Here is an 18,602-nt window from a genome sequence, read left to right as displayed (position 1 = left end):
AGAAGGCTCCAAGCGCCTCCTTCCAGGCTGACTCTGCAGATGCCGAGGCTGCTCTGGGCTCTGCCAGGGCTCTGCTGGGGCTCAGCTCTGGGCGAGGCTGGGCCCGCTCTCCCCTCACATTGCTCCGGGCAGCTGAGGCACACAGGGAGAAGGAAGGGACACGTCAAGGGAGTTGAGGTTTAAGAGAGTTTTTATTCAAAAACTGCCATACCAAACAGGCTGTCATAAGAGCCGTAACAAACAGGCTGTCCTAACTACCTTAACCAACTAGCACTGCTAACTACCATAACTAACTAGTTGTCCTAACTCACTACTGTAACTAAAAGCTGTCCTCCAGTGCATCATCTCCTCCTCTGCTGCCTCAGTTGCTTTGCTGCAGTGATCAGAGGGGTCAGGCTGGAGAGAGGCTTGGCTGATGATAAAAATGGGTGCTGCCCAAAGGAGAAAAAAGAAAGAAATGAACCGTTACTTTCCAGAGTCAACTTCCTCACAGGCTCTGTTGCAACAGGACAAAGGGAAATGGTCTGAAACTCAGGAGAGGGAAGCAGGCTCAGATTAGGTCTGAGGCAGAATTTTTTTAGCAGGAGAGTAGGGAAGCACTGACAGAAGGTGCCCAGAGATGTGGGAGGTGCCTCCTCCCTGGGAACATCCAAGCTCAGGTCAGGCAGGGCTCTGAGCCACCTGAGCTGCTTGAAGATGGCCCTGCTCGCTGTGGGGCCCCAGGTGCAGATGACCTCGAAAGGCCCCTGCCAAGCCAAACCAGGCGAGGATTCTGCTTGCTTTGCGTGTGGAAAGCAGCGAGACCGGAGACCATCGGAGGGGGCCCCACAAGAAAACCCCTCCCTGGCGCTGCTGCTTCCCCTGCAGCCGCTTGGCATTCACCTGCAGCAGCTCCTGGGCAGACCAGCGCCGCTCCTCGTCCGGCTCCAGGCTGCACTCGAGGAAGTCCCGCAGCAGAGCCGACAGGCGCCTGGGCTCCTGCAGCTGCGGGGTCCCGTTCTGCCGGATCAGAGCGCGAGCCTGCAGGAAAAGCAAACTCAGCGCTCTGCCAGCTTCCTTCCCACTCACAAGTGCTCACATCGACCCTGGCTTCCCAGCCCCAGCTCCATGGGCACTTTCCTCCCTGGCAGAGATGCTGCTCACAGCTCATTTTTCTATGCCAACCAAAAACCCCAAACTTTGGTGCTGCAACAGCCATTGTAAAGAGCTGGTGCACTTGCTTCACATTTTCAGGTCATCCTCAGAGCCAGAAGAACTGAAACAACGTAAATCCCTAAGCAAATTGTGTCTGGAGACTGCAGAATATGTGTCTGTGTTGAGACTCCAGTCCTCTGGGAATTCCCTTCCCCATGTGCAGAATCCTCCAGCTGCTGCTCCCAGTGCAGGCTCACCCTGTGCTCACAGGCCTCTGCAACCACGGAGAATTGGCCTCTTACCATGGCCCTCGTTTCCTTGAAGTAAGGAGGTTCTCCTTCCACCATCTCGATGGTCACAATTCCAAAGGACCAGATGTCCACCTTGGGGCCGTAAGGAGAACTGGTGACAACTTCTGGGGCCATCCAGTGAGCAGTGCCCACCATGGAGCTGCGCTGGTCCTGCTCAGGGCTGACCTGAGCACTGAGGCCAAAATGAGCTGAGGACAGAAGCAAACACTGTCAAAGGCAGCTGGAATGAGGAAACCAAGCACAAAGACTCCCCTCTCTCAGTCTGAGAATGCAGCAGTGAAGTCAGCTGGAAAAGTCCTCAGGGCTGTAGCCAAGGAAAGATGGAACTGAACTGGACCCTTAAAGAAACCCTCAGCTTTCGTGCAGTTGCTTTTACTGATTCCCTTGCAGCTTTAGATTCCAACTCCTGCCCCTCTGGGAGGGCCATTCCCAGAGCAAAGGCACCCCTGACAGCCTGCTCCTCTCCTGAGCTCTCTGCAGGGTCAGCCGCTCTCAGCTGGCAGCAGGGGCCGGGCAGTGCCCCCAGCAGCCCTTGTGGGGCTCTGGCCGTCACTGGGAAGCAGCCCCACAGCCGCACCCCGGGAGCGCCGTGCCTGGCCAGGAACACCCACCCAGCTTGACAGAGCCGTCCATGCCCAGAAGGATGTTGGAGCTCTTCAGATCTCTGTGGATCACCCGGTTCGAATGGAGGAAATGCAGGCCCTGCAGACACTGAGAGAGAACAAGAAACACGAGGGTAAAAACCAATGGCCGGAATATATCACACAAGAAAGGACAGTTTAGAATTCTGCCAGCAGCGACTTTGCTCTGACAGGCCAGGAGTGCAGTGCAGACAAGCTCCAGGCAAACGGTTCAAGGCAAAGCTGAGAACAGCACATCAAATCCAAAACAGACAGAGAGTGCCACAACAGCAGGAAAGAGAACAAGAACAGAGTAGAAGTGCAGTGCTGCTGGCAGGCCGTTCGCTGCAGGGGCTCTTTCTTCTCCAGCTCATAAAAACAACAGAGAAACAAAGCCCTGAGCATGGAGCCACTCCTGCTCTCACGCCCTCTTGGGAAGGACCATCGTGTCCAAGGCATGGCAGTCACAGGCAGGATCCCTCACCTCCCGACTGACAGCTGCCATCTCTCCTTCAGCCATGCGTGTCTGTCTGACAACGTCCTGCAAAGTTCCTCCATCCATGTATTCCATCACCAGCCAGAGATCTCCATCGACAAGGAAGCTGGAAGAGGAAAGCAGTGGCATGGAGACCAATGTGCAGCGCTCAATTCCCCCATGGAAAAGCCTGGAGTGGAGGTTTGTTGCCAGGTCACTTGTCAATGAGGACAGAATCCGATGGAGAGACATTCCTGCCAGGCTGCACAGCCCTTGGGATCTGCACAGTCTAAAGGAGGAGACCCCTGTGAGAAAGGAGAGGCCTGAGATGGCAAGCAGGTGAAAAATGCAGTTTAGCAAAGGCCCAGATCAATGTGGAACCACAACACTGGCCCCCAGCTGGTTCAGCTTCTGAACTCATCAGTTCCACCCTTCCCTGCAGAACAAGGCAACACAGCTCCCAGGGTTATCCAGGGGAGGAGGCCGGGCAGCACTTGGGACAGAAGGGGTCAGAAAACCTTTCAGAAAGTCCCTTCAGAAACAGGCAAGGCCAGTGACAAATGGGCAAACGAGGCATTTCTGGGAACAAGAACCTGGTCTTCCTGGCATCTGCAGCAATGGGAAAGGGCTGGGAAGAAGAAGGCAAGGGAAATAATTTCTGCTGTGGTTTACCAGCACTTGTTGTAAGACACAGAAAACAGGGTCAGCTTGAAGGGAAAACCAAACCAAAGCAACAAAAGCACACGGAGGGAGTGAACTGCCAGGCTGTTGTTTTGGGAAGATACAGCTGTGTCAGGCATTTTCAAATCAGGCTACAGACTACGGATGCCAGGAAAGGTTAAGGCAGGGCCCGGGCACGGGATAAGGCCTGAAGCACTCACCTGTCCAAAGAGCTGACAATGTTGGGGTTCTTCTTGTCCTTCAGGAGCAGGAGCTCATTCACAGCTCGTTCCCTGTTCTGCCCTCTCAGACTCATTTTCTTTATGGCCACCTGAAGGGACATTGCAGACCTTTCACTGGAGGAGTCTGTGGCAGGAGGCCGCAGCAAACACGGAGCGAGTCTTTTTGGGGCGACGGAGCCCGGCTGTGCCAAACTGCCTTGGGATGGGACACCAGAGCTCAGCAAGTGCCATTCCCACAGCCCATTGCTCTGCTCGCTGGGGGCTGCTTACAGGACACATGGCCAGAGACATTTGGCCTTGCAAGCCCTGCAGAAATGGCCCCTCAGCTGTCAGCCTCCAAGCTCCAACCACATTCTCTGCACCTACAGTCTTCTCAAATGGCCTCAACACTCTCATTATTATTCAAACACATTCTGCAAGCAGGAGGTAATTCTGGTTCTGTGCAAACAGAGCAAAACAGCCGGGAACCCTTTAGCAGTTCTATGGGATTGGGTCATGATTTCAGATGCAACTGCTCTGGCTGGGGTTGCACAACAAAGCAAACACACACATCCATTGCCCTGCTTGCATTCCTTTGGGCACTTCAGAAGGACCAAGTCTGTCCCAGCTGTGCTCTGCAGGCTGACACGGCTCTGCCTGCAGAGGAGCAGCCTGTGCAGGAAAGCTCTGCTGGCCCCCAAAGCTGCAGCCACAGCTCCCAGCAGAGGGGAGAGCCCTGGAGAGCTGCCAGACGTGCTGGGCGTGTTGACACTGACCTCTCCTCCAGTGGCCCTGTCGAGTCCTTTAGAAACGGTTCCGAAAGCCCTGGAGACAAAACAGCAGAGAAGAAAGAAGCAGCGCTTTAGGCCCTGGCAGTGAAAGCCAGCCCAGACAGGAGATCTCTGCTGCCTGCAGCGTTCACAAGCACCTGGGGGCATCGACCCTTCCAACAACAGCACAGCAGCCACCAGCCCTCTGCCATGCAAGGTGTGCCAGAGAAAACTGAGACCCAACACCAAGGAATTGGGCTGGGGCAAATCCCAAATGTCCACGCTGCACTGCTTTACTTCAAAACCTGAAGTGAGCAATGGGTGTCTAAAGAACTGGAAAAGAATGCATTCCATCCTTTCCCATTTCCTGCCTAAGACCTGCAGGATCCACAAGGGCCCTGCCATCAGGCAGGTGATGCATTTTCCCCCAGAGTGCATCAGCTCTGTGTCTGTTACTGAATGTATGGGCTCTACTACCTGTGCTAGAATAGAGCACTTATTAGTTCAGCTCTGGTTTCTGTTTCTAAACCATTAGGTTGTTAATCCTGACCGGAGGATATTTTTTGAAGCAAAATATTTGAAAGAAATCTCCTTGAGAACTGTTTTCTGACAGTCACCAGATGGTGAGTGGCTCTTTTAGGCAATCCAATTCCAGGGACAGAAGATCTTCCAGGTCCTGCTCCTTGCTGCAGGCAGGACACTGCCAGCCTCAGGGGCCTTTGACGGTGCCTTCGGAGCACAGGTATCAATTCTGATCAGGACTGAGGGACAGCAGGATTGTACCCCAGTGTCTGGAGGTGTTTGGAGCTCTCCTGACTTCTCACTTGATCCTGCACCAGCACAACACCTGGGCCTGCTTGTGCAGAAGTAACTGCCGTGCACTTACCCTTGGCCAATCTGCTCCACTTCCAGGTATTTCTCGGCAGGCTCCGCCAGGCTCACGGTGTTCCCTGAAAGAAACCACGTGGAAGACGCTCCCTCCCAGAGTGAGACCCCGCCTCGCAGCAGAGCCAGAATGCAGCCCCCCTCCCTGGGGCCGTCAGCCCCTTGGTCTCAGCTGGGGAAGGACAAGAAATGACCCTGGCACATTCAGCTGCAGAGCAGCACTGGGTGCAGCTGATGCCGAGACACACACACAGCACCCTGCTCTGGCACACAGGAACAGAGCAGACGTACTCAGCTGCATCAGGCACCACTCCCCTCTCCCCTCTGGCTGCAGGGCTGTGCTGCTGTCAGAATGTTCAGCCCAGGATCCCACAGCCGAGGGAGGTTCAGTGTCCTCTTCCCAAGCACAGGGAGCTTCTCCGTCCTCTTCCCAAAATGCTGCAGGTTCGCCATCATCTTTGCAAGCCAGGGGACGTTCACTGTCCACTTCCCATGCTGGGAGAAGTTCACCCTCCTCTTCCCAAGCCACAAGATGTCCTCTGTCCTCCTCCCACACCAGGAGATGTCCACTGTCCTTGTCCCACACCGCAGGAGCCTCGCCGTTGTGTTCCCACAGTGCGGGATGTTCGCCCTCGTCTCCCAGAGCAGCGGGAAGTTCACTGTCATCTCCCGGCACTGAGGGACGTTCACCATCGTCCCCCGGAAGAGCAGGAAGCTCACTGCTGCCTTCCTCCTCTTTGGCCTCCTCTTTGGAAGCAGAGGGAGCCAGAGGAGGTGCTGGTGCTGCTTTTGTGCCCTGTGGACAGACGGCAGCGTGAGGGACGGGAAGTTCTGTCTCAGTTATCACCTTATTTACCCTCAGCTGCACATCCAGCTGCACTAAGCAGAAATTGGGTTCGGAGCTGTTCAAACTAACAATGGGCTAAAGTTGACATTGCCCCTTATTGTTGGGAATTCCATATTCCACCATGGCTAGAGCCAGCAAGCAATGCTCTGCCTGCAAAACCAGACCTGCAGCTCTTCAAAAGCTCTTCAGCAGAAAAGGAGAAAACTCCCAGGGATCCCTTTGCTGCTGCAAGGACACTGGCAGGAACTTTCCTTCAGCCTCCCAGGCTGGCACTCGGCTGCCACATGCCGAGCTCACAACTTGCTGCACAATTCCAAACACCAAAGGTTCCTTTCCCACTCACCGAAGGAGGAGCTGCGCGGGATCCACTCATGAGGTGCCCTGCAAGGGAAGAGGGAACATGAACCAGATGCTGTCAGGAAAAAAACTGCCTGTGGTGGGAAATGCCCCGGAGCAAGGCAACCCCGAGAGAGCATTTTGCTTTCACAGCGTCCCTCCAGGAGCCACAGTCCCTTCACACAGCAAGAGAACAGCACAAAATACTGGGCTGGGTCAGCTCTTGGCTGGACAGGCAGTTCCAGGCTCTGCTGCCACAGACTCCCCGCTTGAGGGAACAGAACCCCCCAGGGCTCATTGCAAATGCTGTGCATGCCCCGCTGGCTGCAGACACCCCCTTTTCCAGCTGCAGCTGCTGCCAGGAGCTCTCCCAAAGCAATGGTGTCTTCATGGCAATTTGGTTACAAAGTCAGCTCAGGCCCAGAGGAAGAACAGCAAGCACACAGCAAGCCCAAAGCCACAGCACCGAGGGAAAACCTCGACTTACGTGCCAAGTGGGTTAAAAAATACCCCGCATACGCCACAGAGTACAGCGTGCAAACTGCAGCAGCCACGTGCTGGATCATTTTGGCTGCGCTGCACACGTCTGCAGACTGTAGCCCTGCAAGCACAGAAGGACACCCGTCAGGGCTGGGCTGGCTGCTGAGAATGCCTCGGGCAGGAGGATCCTCCGGCAACGAGCAGTGCCCAGAGCCACTCTGGACACTGAGGCCTCCGTGTGCCACAGCAACGGGAACACCCCGGGGACGTGGCAGTGCTCCTGTGACATCACAGCAGCAGCTCACGCAGAAACCACCTGGAAGGTTCTCCTGTGTCACAAAGGAGCACAAAGAACCCTCCCAGGGCACAGCCTGTTGCCCAAAGGATCCAGGAGGAACTTTGAAAATGCAGCAAACAAGGACACCCCATAGCCCAGTGTCACGATCCGCTTATTGCGGGGTGTCGTGATGGTTCTTTTCACCGATCCCAAAAGTACAAAAGGCAAACAACAAGGGACTATCAGTTAATCACAACAAATGCACCTTTATTAGGGGCCAAAACAGTATATGCGATAGTGGGGATCAGAAAGGAGATAAAATAATAGAGAGGGAGAGAGAAGAGGGGGATGGGAATAGCTTCCAACACAGGCGAGATCTTCAGTGGTCCGGACGATGGGGATCCGTCTGTCGTGTTGGGGGAGTCTCCGAAGTTCTGGTCGACCCGGGGGGTCCAGTTATAGTCCACAGAGGAAAGAGGGGGGAACAAGTGTAACAATGAAAGTCCATTGTAATCGCCACGAGGGAACAGGTGAGTCCACAGAAACCACCAAAGCAAGACGAATACAATAAAGAATAAGTCCATTGAAATTACTGAAGGGAAACAGGTCATGTCATTAGTGGTCAGACCACCAATTTCCCCTCCTCCCTATAGTAGGGGTCTCAGTCTCAGTCCTTGGGAGGAGGGTTCTCATTCTTTATTTGTCACAGTGGTAACGAGGCAGATGAGGGGTCTTCAATGAAGGACCACGGGAATCCCCCCAAAAGTTCCTTGGGCTTAAGAACGGATATTAGAAGCAGGCCGCGCATCAGGCTGTCCCGTGCTGGGTCCATGTCAGATCTTTGCCAAGTCCTTGCCAACTCCTTGCCAAGTTCTTGCCAGGCCTTGTTCGGAACAGCTAGCATGATGGTTCAGTGGTTCCACCTGCACTGTGTCCTGTTCTAAGTCGGAACTGCAGTGGGGGAAGGGATTCTTTCTCGTGGCAATCGGAAGGCAGAATGGAGAACAAGGGGCTTCAGATGGGCTCTTACACCACCCGGTGACTGACGATTGCCCTCGAAAGATCTTCATCAGCAGGATTCCATGGGGTCGTTGTGGAGTCTTCAGGACTCGTCAAGTGTCGGCAGCACATCCCAGGGAGAAGAGAAGAGAAAAAGGAAAGGAAAGAGAAAACAGGAAACCTAAAACAATCACAACATATTAGTAAGCAAACTATAATTAAATAATAAGCAAAATACAATAAGTATTAATTAAATCAATAATAGTTAAACAATAAATTGTTTAGATAATAACCAGTATTAATCAATTAAACGATAAATTGATCAAAAAGTAAACCAGTATAATCAATATTAAACAATAAGGTAATATATCTAGTATAATCGACATTACTCAGTACAATTTTATAATCAATAAACAAATAATTAAAACAGTGATTAGAACAAATCATAAGAGAAAATTATGTAAAACATATCTTCTAACCTTATAATCTCCTTGTGTCTACAGTCCTGGGAACATCTATAGTGTAAAGGATGCAATGACAGGGAATATCAAATGTACTGAGGCATCACTTATGGTCAACACAAATGCTGTGGCTATGTTTGTGATGGGGTTATAAGTAAAATTCACTAAATTCCACCAGGATTGGAAATCCCTTTCAAAATCAGTGGCACTGTCCCAGACTATTTTCCTAATTTCAGTAGGAAAAGTGCCTTCTTCACCTTCTCTTATAATTGAGGCAGCAACTGACTGCATCCATAATTGAGCGTGGATACAGCTAAGAGCTAAGGAAACATTGCTTTGTGTGGCATTAAGTGCATCAATTATCAATTTGCTATCATTCACATTTATCTTTTCCCAATTTGGTAAAATATTTGATAGCAACCACTGATGTGTTCCCAAGGCCGATAAGGACGATTGCAGTGGTTGTTGTATTTTGGTTAAATCTTTAGTCGTAGAAGTCAGTTTATTCATTAATACTTCTGAATCTATACTATTTAGGATTCCCAATCCCGTTCCCACAACACCGGTTATGTCTCTTGGCACCCGGTTTTTAGGAGGGTTCCACTGTCGCAGCCAGGTTGTCCAGCCCTGAAAAGAGGTTTGCAAAAAGGGTGAACAAGCTGGTTGTATTTCTGAGACATTATTTTGCATCAGCAATTTAACTTGTTTAAGAGACCGTGCCGGATTAAATAATATCTGTTGTTGGCCGGTTTTCCTGATTATATATGGTCCAACTTCAAAAATTTTCGGGGTAAGCATAACTGGTGGTTGAGCTCGAGTGGTGGTGGTGGTGGTGGTGGTATAAACCGTAGTGGATTGGGCTACAGCATTTATTATGAACTTAAAAGAAAGCCCTTCGGTGTTTTTTCCCCATAAGCAAACCACTTCTGCAGTCTGTGTTAATGTAAAATTGTGCCAACAATCCTGTATGCTTGGGTGCGTGCAGACTTTTTCCTGCTTGTCTGTTTGACCTATTTGAACACTGATTGAGGTTGCCTTACTATAAGCAGTTTTGTTAACCATTCGGCATCCTATGCTAATTTTCTCCCCCATTATCCCTTGAAGCTGCCAGGTTTTGTATTCTTTCCATTCTTGCCTGGTGTATGTGTGATTATTATGCATGACAAGAGTTATTAGATTTAAATCTTTTACATTTCCCATGTATCCGGAAAAATAAACAAAAGCTTGGGACCAAGGTCCTTCGGTAAAGGGGCTTTCCGTCCATTGGGGTATGACTATTATATTATTATTGGTTGTAGCATTAATCTTAAATTTGTAAACCAGGCCTTGCAAACTAAATGGGTTAGTCAAGTTGTTTTGCCAGCTACATGTCACATAAGTGGTTTTAGCTAAAGTAAAGCTATACCAGCAATCAACAGATTCATTTTTGCAGTCTTTTGTAATTGCAATATTGTTAGTTCGGCGAACTGCGGTATAATTACCAATATATTCTTGACGGCAGCATAGGGTAAGGGGAAATATTTTGGCACACTCCCATTTCTTGGTAGGGCATAATTTTGCTGAAGGGATTTTCAAATAATTTTTTCCTCCTGGCTCCATAAAATTTCCAGCAATTGTGATAGAGGAAGCTTTCTCATGTAGAGATCCTTCCACTTTTCTGCATGCTACCACAATAGTCTCACCAATCGTTCCAGTTAGGGTTCTGGTCCATTCCTTCTGATCCCATCCCCACTCATTTGGACGATATACCTTAGAGTTATGTAGCACAATAGTTGCCAGACTCGGGTGACGACCTTTAGGATATGATCCTAGGGCATTAGTGTGCTCGATGGTAGCTTCAGACCATGGCCACTCAGCAGGATTCTGGCCAGAGAGTTGTGGTAAGATGCAGAAAAGTATCACCAATTTTATCATGGCTCAGATGATGTTGTCCCTCGAGGTTCTTCTGTAAAGGTAAACACAACAGAAAAGTTCTGCCACTATATGGCAGAAAAGGTTAGAATGATGGAATTATCCAGCGTGTATTTATCCTGTGCTCCTTTCCCAGAGCATCGGAAGCTACCCATGCATATTTATTCAGAGGAGTTTTCAACACAAGTGGTACCTCCCCTACTGTAGGGAGGTCTACCAAAACAGGTTGTCCAGGATAATGAGCAGGGTTTGTGGAATCGTCAGGTCCTTCCAGCACGGAATGATGCTTGGAGCTGTTGGACAAAAAGCAGTGATCTTGGGACACCCATTTACTCCCCATCTGTCATTTACACCTTTGACAGCTTCCCATAATCGGAGGTCCCAATTTCCTTCCTGTGGTTTTAAGAGTCTCTTTAAAAGACCATTAGTCCTTTCTACAATCCGTTAGCTTGAGGATAGTAAGGGGTGTGAAAAATCCATTTGATTCCTTCACCTTTTGCCCAGTCCTGTACAACTCTAGCAGTGAAATGAGACCCGTTATCAGACTGAATTTCCTGTGGCTTTGGGAAAGTTCCAAACCACCCCTGTAAAGCTTTGACAGTATTGTCCCCAGTAGCTCTTTTAAAAGCATCAGCTTGAACTAACCCAGACACAATCTCTACTCCTACTAACACAAAATGTTTTCCTCCTGATTTCTTAAAGGGACCAATATAATCTACCTGCCATGCGTCCCACAAGCCTTTGCCTTTCCTCAAATGCAAAGGGTCATCTTCTAAAGGGTGTCTTTCCAGTCGCTTGCGACACTGCTCACAGGCTGATATGCATGTTTTACACATTTCTCTAGTAACGGGCCAACCCCGGGCATGAGCTTCCTGGTATAAATCTTTTGCACCTGTGTGCTGCCTTTTTACATGCAGCCATTCTAACAATTGATTCCATTCCTCTGTAATTTGCTCCTTTTTCAGGGGACTAAGCCTTGCTAGCTCATCAGCTTTATTATTCCATTCTCCTGCTGGATTCCCATCTGTTTGATGAGAGGCCACCCAACCTACTGCAAAGTTCCCCTGACTTGCAATATTTAATATTTCTTGCCACTTTTCCTTTTGCCATACCGGAATTCTGTTGACTTCCCAATCGTTTTGCTGCCAAAAAGGAAGCCATTCAGTACAACCTTTGTATACAGCATAAGAGTCAGTGTAAATGCAGACCAAAGAGGAATTTTGTGCTTCTCGTTGGAAAACACTCCAGACAGCTACCAGCTCCCCAACCTGTGCACTACCTTCGCCTTCTGTAATTATTTGCTCACCAGAGGAAATGTGAAGGGCTGCTGCTTTATACTTCCACATTTTACCTTCCCTTTTAGCAGAAGCATCAGTAAACCAAGAATTTGCTGATTGTTCAGGAGAGAAAGGAGGGGCCACTTTGATTACAGAGACTGGTTTATCTTGGCCACTATCCAACTCCTCAGTTTCTTGGATTGCTAAATTTTTTACAGCTCCTTCTGTAATTGTAAAAATATTACAGTAATGTTCGATTTGAGCATACCACTTCCTAACTGAGGCCCTCTGAGCCACCCCGTCAGGAGGGGGGGTTCCACTAGTGACTGTCTTAATAACCTTGAAGGGGCCCCTTAGCACAATAGGTTGTTGACGTGCTATTTTTTCCACTTCAATGAGAGCCAAACTAACCACAAACAGCCCCTTTTCCCAGGTAGTGTATCTTTTCTCAGCATCTCTGAAACCACGAGAATAGAAGCCCACAGGCCTTGTTGGACCCTCAGGTCCCCTCTGCCATATGTGTACTGACAGCCCTGAGGCAGCGAATCCCCATTCTACCTGAAAGGGATCTGTAGGATGGATGGGACCCAATGCTTGATGAGCTGTTGCCTCAAAAATCAGTAATTGCAATGCTTCTTCCTGAGAAGGAGTCCAATCCCATTTTACCCCTTTCCTCAGCAAGTCATAAAGGGGCCTAGCAATTATCGAGAAATCTGGAATGTGTTTTCTCCAGAACACTAATAGTCCCAGAGCCTGTTGGAGATCCTTTCTAGTGTGAGGCATTTTAATCTGATCTAAAGAAGTCAAGGTGTCTGGTGGAATACATGTCATGCCCCCTTTCCACCAAATTCCCAAGAACTTTACTTCTTGGGAGGGCTTTTGAATTTTTTCCGGGGGAATCTGTAAATCGAGACTCTCTAAATGAGAGATTATTTTCTGTTGAGTCTCTCCTACTGCTTCAATTTCATCCCTCCCACCAAAATGTCATCAATGTATTGGTAAACAGCTACATCATCAGGTTTGGATATCTTTTCTATTTCTTTAGCTAGTGCATGGTGGGCTAGAGTGGGGGAATGCTTGTATCCTTGGGGAAGCCTAGTGAAAGTGTATTGCTGTCTTTCCCACGTAAAAGCGAAACGGTCCCTATCTTCTGGCTGTATAGGTATCATAAAAAACATGTCTTTGACATCTATAGTTGCCATAATAGGATGAGCTTTTTCTTGAATAGATATTATCAACTCGGCTAAATTCGGGACTGCTGCTGTGAGAGGGTCTGTGTTGGCATTAAGCCTGCGGAAATCAACTGTTAGCCTCCATTTCCCATTGGATTTACGCACTGGCCAGACAGGCGAGTTGAAAGCAGAATGTGTGTTAATTATTACTCCCTGGTCTCGCAAATCCTGTATAACTGGTTTGATACCTTCTCTGGCTCCAGAAGGTAGAGGATATTGTTTTACATTTGTTATTTTACTATATGGTAGAGAAGGTGCGGTTTGAAGCAACCTAATATTTAAAGGTGTAGCGCCAAAACACCACAAAGATCCTTCTGAGTCCTCCCATTGTCTCCAGCAAGAACATCCATCCCTAGTAAATTGTTTGGAATGTTCCCAATTACCATTTTGACAACTAATTGATTCTCATCTCCAGGAAGTGTGAGTTTGACCAAGGCTACATTCATAGATTCTGACTTTCCTAGGGCATTTAGAACACAGTATTGTCTCTTAGTTGGAACAACTCCACTCCTCTGAGCATCTTTTTCTGTTAATGCAGAAATTTGTGCCCCAGTGTCAATCAAAAATGTTACAAGAGCACGTTTGGGACCCGTAACAGCTGTAATTAAAATATCTCCTAATTTATTTTTAGTGAGCATTCTCAAGTATACCCATGCTCCGTCCTTTCGCTCACCTGTAAAGGACGGAGAAGTTAGTTTCCCTGAAACTGTGTCAGCTCATTTCCCGAATTCTGAGGAGGGGGCTGAGAGAGAAATGGCCCGCTGACTGGGTTTGAGAGAGGAGTTGGGAAAAGGTTACTGTTTCTGTGTTTCGGAGGAGATGCTGAGGGAGGGTTGGTTCCTTGCCCGTGTTCTGAGGAGGGAGGGGAAGGAGAGGCGGAGGAAGAGTTGGCTCCTTGCCCATGTTTTAAGGAGGTTTGGGTGCCGTGGGTTGGATTGGCGGATTTGATTTTCGATGGCGCCAATTAGTTATTAATTTCTGTAATTTATCAAGAGGCAAACCATCGATTATATCTCTGGGGACTCCTTTTTGGACTCCTAACGACCACCAATGCTGGCGGTCAGGGCTTTGTTTTCCCTTTTCTGAATTTTTACCATAAGGAATCCCAATGGACCGAACTCCTTTTGTTTTCTCTGGTTTTTCTTCCAGGGTTTTTACTGGTCCATATTTTCTACAGTAATTAATCAAATCTTCTGCAACTTCACCCCATGTCCAGACTTTACGACTACTGGCAGGCGAGCTGCATTTTGAAGCTGTGGCTTGTAAGGATGAATGGGATGGGGTAAAGTTGGGATCAGTAGATCCAGTGCAATCAGTGGGATTACCCAGGAATCTGTCCAGTCTTTCCACAGGGCTTAATGTCATAATAGTTTTTTGTAAGGTAATGGCAGTAGTTTCTGGAAGCTCACGAATTAAAGGGGTCATTATTTCGGGCTTCACAGGTAATTGCATTGGGGATTCAAAGCCAGGAATTAACTTCTTCTCATGAATCATTTGCAGGCAAGCGGCTTTATGCACACTTTCTAAGAGTTGGTCAGGGGTACTAATTATAGCTATGCGATCTCCCCTTTCTAAGGGGCTCGTTCCCCCGGCCCAAAAAGCCTCACGCTGTGTCAGGGACCATGTGTCACGTTTTTCTCCCGTTGTTAGGAAGACACCGTGTCCCCAGTACCCACTGGCTTCTTGTTCAGTTAATTTAATTTGATCACCACCAGTGAGGGACACCCGGAAAACATATTCTGTTTCTGATTCGTGTGGGAGGCGTCCGTATTCCTTTTTAAGCTTAGCTAACTCAGTGGCAGTGTATGGTATGTGTTTGGTTGTGATGTGAGGTTCGAGATCATCATCACTGAGATAATTATACTCTGTTTTAATTAGGGGTCTCAAGTGATGGCAGCAATGTTCCCCACAATTATTTGCTGCTTCAAGTTCCTTTTGGGGGTAAATCTGTCTAATGTGAGTAGTTTCCTTCTCCTCTGTTTCTGTAGGGGAATCAGCATTGTGTGATTTGTTAACATGTTCTTCTGTTAAGGCAGCTTGCAATGCATAAGTCACATTTCTTGCTTCATATAACTGTTTTTGTAAAATTTCTACTAATTTTTGAAGGGAGTCTATTATTATTTCTTGCTCACTTCTTCGTTGTGAGCGAGTTTCTACGGCTGCCGTAAGACAAGCTCCCAAAACTGAGCATAAGATGGTTTTATTCTTGCCCAGTTTGAACTTTGTATCATGTTGTAAAGAACACACTCTATCAACCACATTATCCAAATTAAACCAATTATTTTGTGCCCATTCCTCTCCTCCTGGAGAAGGTTTGGCATTATATTTAGCTAGTAGAGCATAAAGCCCAACTTTAGCTTTATCATTAAGGTTATCACTCATTTTGTGAAGGGACCAAAACCACAACAGGGAGGTACAAACTTAAGTTCCACAAACCACACAGCCCTCGCTGTGTCGCCCTTCGCTTCCTTGGGTGGGTGAAGGGACAATAATGTGCCTGGGAGGCTCTGCTTAGTTTCTTCAAGTTGTCCCTTCCTTCCCAGACCAGATACACACAACAACAATAATAAAACAACAACAACAAAACAACAGTGTCCCACCTTTTGCACTAAGGGATCTTATGTGAATTTCCAAAGACAGTGTGGGTGCTTTTTCATTTGCAACCCTCCTGTCTAGACAGAAATCCTGTCCGTGACGCCAATTTAATGTCACGATCCGCTTTTTGCGGGGTGTCGTGATGGTTCTTTTCACCGATCCCAAAAGTACAAAAAGGCAAACAACAAGGGACTATCAGTTAATCACAACAAATGCACCTTTATTAGGGGCCAAAACAGTATATGCGATAGTGGGGATCAGAAAGGAGATAAAATAATAGAGAGGGAGAGAGAAGAGGGGGATGGGAATAGCTTCCAACACAGGCGAGATCTTCAGTGGTCCGGACGATGGGGATCCGTCTGTCGTGTCGGGGGAGTCTCCGAAGTTCTGGTCGACTCGGGGGTCCAGTTATAGTCCACAGAGGAAAGAGGGGGGAACAAGTGTAACAATGAAAGTCCATTGTAATCGCCACGAGGGAACAGGTGAGTCCACAGAAACCACCAAAGCAAGGCGAATACAATAAAGAATAAGTCCATTGAAATTACTGAAGGGAAACAGGTCATGTCATTAGTGGTCAGACCACCAATTTCCCCTCCTCCCTATAGTAGGGGTCTCAGTCTCAGTCCTTGGGAGGAGGGTTCTCATTCTTTATTTGTCACAGTGGTAACGAGGCAGATGAGGGGTCTTCAATGAAGGACCACGGGAGTCCCCCCAAAAGTTCCTTCGGCTTAAGAACGGAGATTAGAAGCAGGCCGCGCATCAGGCTGTCCCGTGCTGGGTCCATGTCAGGTCTTTGCCAAGTCCTTGCCAACTCCTTGCCAAGTTCTTGTCAGGCCTTGTTCGGAACAGCTAGAATGATGGTTCAGTTGTTCCACCTGCACTGTGTCCTGTTCTAAGTCGGAACTGCAGCGGGGGAAGGGATTCTTTCTCGTGGCAATCTGAAGGCAGAATGGAGAACAAGGGGCTTCAGACGGGCTCTTACAAGCACCAGCCCCAGAGCGGCCGCGCTGCGCTGGCAGCACCAGTCCGGAGCAGCGCGGGCTCAGCAGCGCCGCGCGCTCTCATTGGCTCCGAGCACTATTGGGCACCGATTGTCGAGGCTCTGCCACACAACCGATGGCTCATCGACTCCTCCAGCAGGATTTCCGAGGCTTTTCCTCCTCCTCCATCCAGTCACACCCAGGGAATGACAAATCCTGCTTTGGGGAAAACCAAGGTGGGAGGGCATTGGAGTAGAGGCTCCTCACTGCCCAAGTCCATCCCTAGAACTCAGCAGGAGTCTTGTGTCCATGGAAATCTCCACTATATCATGGTTCAGCCCAAAACAACTCTCCCAGGAGTTCCCTATCTCTGATCTCTCCACTTTTGGGGTGCCAGAGGTTTCCTTTCCCTGGGATGATGGGGGTCCAATGGCTCCAGGGGCTCCCCCTTCTCCGGCCTCCTGCTTAGGGATAATCCAGGGGCTGTTGGGGGTCCATGGGGTCCCTTCTCCCCTGATGCTCTACTTTGAGATCCCAGGGGTCCCTCCTCTCCAGGCTCCCCCCCTTTCCAGCCAGCCATGGGTCCCCCAGCTCCAGGATTGCCCCTCTCTACTCCCCCCACTCTGGGGGTCCCAGGAGTTCCCCTCCTCTGCTCCCCCGGGGGTCCCCAGGACCAATGTCCTCCCCCTGGTGACCCTGGGCAATGGCCACGTGGACTCCCAAAGATCCCCCCAAGGGGCTCAGCTTTGGGGTCCTGCAAGATCCAAACGCACACACACACACACACACACAGAGAAAAAAACCCTCCCAGTGTTTACTTGGGCCTCCCAGACGATATTTGGGGCTCAATTCCACAATCTGCAAGCTCCAAACACACCCCAGTAAAAAAACCCTCACAGGGACCCCCCGATAGATTTGGGATGAGCTCCCCCTCCCCTCTCACCTGCAGGATGAGCTGGGGGCGATGGTCCCGGGGCCAAGGGTACTGCGGCCACAGGGGGCACTGGAACATCCTGTTTCTCCTCCTTTTCCTGCTCCTGCTCCTCCTCTTCCTGCTCCTCCTTTTCCTCTCTCCCTCCTCCTCCTCCTTCCTCATCCCACCACCTGCCCAGTTCCTGCCTTCTCTATATTTAGAGTGGAGAACCTTGCTTGTTTTTAGAACGAGAACAAAGATCCCAGAGGGAACACGGCTTGCTGATTTTAGCCAGAAGTGTCAGTGACTAAAGGTCATGTTTGCTCTGCTTTGGTGCCGTCCTTGTTCCTCCTCAGTGTTCAGGCTGGGCTATGGGGTGTCCTTGTTTGCTGCATTTTCAGAGCTCCTCCTGGATCCTTTGGGCAACAGGCTGTGCCCTGGGAGGTTTCTTTGTGCTCCTTTGTGACACAGGAGAACCTTCCAGGCGGTTTCTGCGTGAGCTGCTGCTGTGATGTCACAGGAGCACTGCCACGTCCCCGAGGTGTTCCCGTTGCTGTGGCACACGGAGGCCTCAGTGTCCAGAGTGGCTCTGGGCACTGCTCGTTGCCGGAGGATCCTCCTGCCCGAGGCATTCTCAGCAGCCAGCCCAGCCCTGACGGGTGTCCTTCTGTGCTTGCAGGGCTACAGTCTGCAGACGTGTGCAGCGCAGCCAAAATGATCCAGCACGTGGCTGCTGCAGTTTGCACGCTGTACTCTGTGGCGTATGCGGGGTATTTTTTAACCCACTTGGCACGTAAGTCGAGGTTTTCCCTCGGTGCTGTGGCTTTGGGCTTGCTGTGTGCTTGCTGTTCTTCCTCTGGGCCTGAGCTGACTTTGTAACCAAATTGCCATGAAGACACCATTGCTTTGGGAGAGCTCCTGGCAGCAGCTGCAGCTGGAAAAGGGGGTGTCTGCAGCCAGCGGGGCATGCACAGCATTTGCAATGAGCCTTGGGGGGTTCTGTTCCCTCAAGCGGGGAGTCTGTGGCAGCAGAGCCTGGAACTGCCTGTCCAGCCAAGAGCTGACCCAGCCCAGTATTTTGTGCTGTTCTCTTGCTGTGTGAAGGGACTGTGGCTCCTGGAGGGACGCTGTGAAAGCAAAATGCTCTCTCGGGGTTGCCTTGCTCTGGGGCATTTCCCACCACAGGCAGTTGTTTTCCTGACAGCATCTGGTTCATGT

At 49.6% G+C, this 18,602-nt stretch overlaps 1 protein-coding gene across 1 annotated transcript in view; it reads left to right on the top strand.

Annotated features, from left to right (window-relative positions):
* Window positions 1–18,602, top strand: part of LOC137466090 (zinc finger protein 850-like) — a 164,207-nt gene that overhangs the window by 23,926 nt on the left and 121,679 nt on the right. The window lies entirely within an intron of this gene.

This window comes from Anomalospiza imberbis, unplaced genomic scaffold (assembly GCF_031753505.1).
Source record: "Anomalospiza imberbis isolate Cuckoo-Finch-1a 21T00152 unplaced genomic scaffold, ASM3175350v1 scaffold_136, whole genome shotgun sequence".
Taxonomy (NCBI): domain Eukaryota; kingdom Metazoa; phylum Chordata; class Aves; order Passeriformes; family Viduidae; genus Anomalospiza; species Anomalospiza imberbis.
This window is presented reverse-complemented; position numbering and strand designations above follow the sequence as displayed.